This window comes from Rhinatrema bivittatum, chromosome 18 (genome assembly GCF_901001135.1).
Source record: "Rhinatrema bivittatum chromosome 18, aRhiBiv1.1, whole genome shotgun sequence".
Classification (NCBI taxonomy): domain Eukaryota; kingdom Metazoa; phylum Chordata; class Amphibia; order Gymnophiona; family Rhinatrematidae; genus Rhinatrema; species Rhinatrema bivittatum.
In genome coordinates this window covers 53,496,169-53,500,260 of record NC_042632.1, presented here as the reverse complement: position 1 = coordinate 53,500,260, position 4,092 = coordinate 53,496,169, and positions in this window count along the sequence as shown.

Below are 4,092 nucleotides of genomic sequence, written 5' to 3'. Positions count from 1 at the left end.
GTGTAGAGCCCCGTAACTGACTGGTAACCAGTGTAGATTACGGAGGATGGGCGTAATATGGTCTCTCTGGTTGGTGCTTGTCAAAATTCTCGCTGCAGCGTTGTGTATTATCTGTAAGGGCTTGGTTGTAGGGCTTGGTAGGCCGGTGATGAGAGCGCCGCGGTGGTCAATTTTGGCAAATATTAGAGATTGGAGAACAGTCCTAAAGTCATGAAAGTATAGGAGAGGTTTGAGTCTTTTTAACACCTGAAGTCTGTAGAAGCACTCTTTAGTTGTGGTTTTGATCATATTCTTTAGGTTAAGATGGTTGTCTATAATTACTCCAAGGTCTCTCAGACGAGTGTGGGTGAGAAGGTGTTTGTGATGAATCTGAGATGAGAGGTTTTCTTGGTTGGAGGAAATGAATAGGAGTTCAGTCTTAGATGCATTGATGACCAGATTTAGACTGTTGAGGAGATTAGCGATGGCTTGTAAGCTGTTGTTCCAGAGTGCGAGGGATTTGTTAATAGATTCTGTTATGGGAATCAAAATGTGAACATCGTCCGCATAGATGTAGTGAATGAGGTTAAGACTAGTTAACGGTCGGGAAAGGGGAAGGAGGTAAATATTGAAAAGGGCAGGCGATAGGGATGAACCTTGTGGTACGCCAAGAGAGGAATCTGTAGATGGTGATTCCTTATTGTTGATTTTGACTTTGAAACTCCTGTTACTGAGGAACGACTCGAACCAATTGTGGACCGTTCCCGAGATGCCTATGTCTGAAAGGCGATTCAAGAGGATGAGGCGGTTGGTGGTGTCGAAAGCTGCCGAGATGTCTAGAAGGATTAGGAGAAAGGAGTGTCCTTTGTCTAGCCCCATAATAATATGGTCTGTTTGAGATACGAGTAGGGTTTCAGTGTTGCGAGATTTGCGGAACCCATATCGGGAAGGGAAGAGTAAGTTGTGATCTTCTAGATAATGAGAAAGCTGGGTGTTGACCAATTTCTTAGTGAGTTTGGCTAAAAATGGTCGATTTGAGAGAGGGTGGAAATTAGCCAGAACATCAGGGTCCAGGTTGTGTTTTTTGAGGAGTGGTTTCAGGGAAGCGTTCTTTAGACTATCTGGGTAGAATCCTTGAGTTAAGCAGCAGTTTATGATTTTGGTTAAGGGACCAGAGATTATATTTGGGATAAGTAGCAGTAGCTTGGAAGGTATGTTGTTTGATGGGTGGCTAGCTGGTTTTTGCCTTTTGAGAATGGATTCGATCTCTTTGGTTGATGTTAAATTGAATTTGTTGAATTTGATTCCGTTAAGAATGTAGGTGTTATTGAATGAGGTGGTGTAGTCAGTCTTGGTTGGAAGGAGAGCAAGTGTATTTGAAATCTTCTGCTGAAAGAATAGGGCTAACTCATTTGCTTTGGTTTGAGCTTGTTTGTCAGGAATTGATGGTGGTAGAGACTTTGTTATTTGAGAGAGATATGCAAAGAGGGTTTTTGCATCAAATTGGAGATCATGGATTTTATTACTGAAGTATTCTTTTTTTGCGATGGTAGTGTAGTGGTGGAAGGTGCTTTGTGCCATTTATTTTCTTTGTGGTGGAATTCTTGTTTTATCTGTTTGAGTTTGCTGGAAAACCAAGGTTGATTTTCTTTTTTTTGTCGTGTTGCTTAGTTTTGTGATTGTTGGGCAGAGTTTATTTGCTACCTCTTCAGTGATCTTGTGCCATGATAGCAGTGCTGTGTTAGGATTGGCCAGATCTACGTTAGAGAGTTCCTTGGAGAGGTGTTCACTGAGGGTCTCAGAAGCACAGGGTTTCCTGAAGTGAAAGGAGGAAAGGTGCTGTGGGGGGGAGACTGTTTTCTTGTAGTGAGGGTGGTTGTTATTGGAAAGTGATCTGACCAGGGGATAGGGGTACACACAGGTTTTGTGGAGTTGGAGAAGTTAGAGTTGATAAAAATAAGGTCCAGGGCATGTTCTGCTTTGTGTGTAGGTTTGTTTACAATCTGAGTGAATCCCATTGCGCTGAGGGCTGTGAGGAGGGTGTCACAGTTGGATGAGTGGGAAGAAGCCTGAAAGTGGAAGTAGAAATCTCCCATGATTATGGTGGGTGAGTCAGTGTTGATGTGTTTCACCGCGGATTCTATAAGAGGGGAGGCATCTGTATCTAATGTTTCTGGGGGTGCATATACTAGTAGTACTTGTGGCTGGTTTGATTTGAATAGGCTTAGCTCAATTTTAGATTTTGACTTAATTGTATGTGGAGTTAGTCTGAGTTCTTTTTTGGTGGCATGAAGGAGTCCTGAGCCTTGCAGATGAATAGTCCGTAAAGTGCATTGGTCAGCCTCCCTATAGAAAAAAAGCCTTCCAGGTAGGCAGATGGGGCCATGGTCTAAGAGAGAGTAAGATGATTTGTATCTCTGCATGTGCAGTTCCCACTTTTCTTTAAAGCAGAAATCCAGAGGTGCAGTGGGGGATGGCTCAGTGCCCTGGGACCATCTTAATACTAACACAGTGCTTCTCCATCCAGTCCTTGGTGATGCCCATCCAGCTGGATTTGCAGGCCCTCCCCAATCTGCATGGAGTGGAGGGCCAGGCTCTCAGGCCTTGCACTGGGGCCAGCCTGACCAGTGCATTAATGTAGAACCTGGGCTGCAGTTGGGAGTGAGTTTTTTGTTCCCTTCTGAGGTTGTTGTGGTAGCTGTGTATAATCCTGGCAAGGAGGGGATTCTTGCATCCTTCCTTGGACTGGATTGCTTAAGCTTTGACTTGAGTACAGCCCTCTGTCCCCTGTTCCTTTCAAGGTAACTCAATCCCTTGTGGGCTTTAGCAAAATAACTAAATGCGTTCTGGTGCTGGTGGTGCTGAGCAGGAGTATAGGGACTAGGACAGCCTGGGCTGTGTCTAGGAGGTAGTGCTGAAGTGTGAGCTGGGAAGATGGGGGCATTGCTTCCCTCCTCTTGCAAAAGCTCCAAACCTTTAAGCGTGGGGACTATGGCGGTTCCCAAGACAAGAGTGGGTGCAGGGAGGTGGTATGTGTATGTATCATCTGATGTCTTCTAAGAATCACACCACAGTGCCTGAGCTCTAACTAGAAGCAGCTTTACCTGTGTTACCTCTTCTAGGTGCTGTAGTGCTGCTGAGGGGCCTGCACACTCTGGCGAGAGAGAGAGGGAGTTGCCCACCTTGCAGGTAGGACCAGCAGCCATCCTCTCCTGCTCCTCCCACAGGTTCTGACATCGCTTCCTGTCTGGGCCTTTTCAGAAGAACACACTTCAGGAAACACACCGCAGCACTGTGATAACCAGGACAGTCGCGGGCCTCTTGTGAGCACCCTCAACAGCACAGTCCAGCTGCTGTGGACTGTGCCTGGTTATCGCGGTGCTGCGGTGTATTTCCTGAGGTGTGTTCTTCTGAAAAGGCCCAGACAGGGAGCGATGTTGGAACCTGTGGGAGGAGTATAAGAGCCATCTCTGGCGGGCGCAACGCCGGCCGTGCAACAGCTAAGCCGCGCACAGCCAAGGGGGGCCTGACTTGGCCCGACTTAGCACGGCGTAGAACGGAGTGGAACGGGACCCTATCGGCCGCAACCAAATCCTGACCCCCTAAAAGCTAAGTAACTGTTTCCCTATACTGGGAATAGTCGTCTGGGGTCCCTTTATAACCGTCTCTAATCTCAGAAAGGAGGCCCAGACAAGCGATCCGTAAAGATAGACTTTTATTGCCAGCAAGATGCAGCTAAGACAAAGGCTCAGTACAACTGCATGCCCCTCCCCTCCAGGAGCAGACTCCTATTCACTTTACAGTTCTTATCTTTTACACATGCGTTCTAAGCATTGCTGAGCAAGCACATCCCGGCTGAAGGGGCTACAGACCCCCTTCCTAGACACCCTGGAACCGTCGTGAAACCTCTCCCATGTTCTGCAGGAGAGGCTGCTGGGACTTGCAGTTCTGGAAAGGAATTCACGAGTCTATAGTAATACAGCCCGTCACATAATACATCCATTGTTCTAATCTAGGTTACAGCAGTGAAAGCTTAACAGAGAATAAGAACAGCAAAACCAAAAAAATGAACATGTGCAATGTGCTGACAAAGTTTCTCAATGTGCTAAGTAC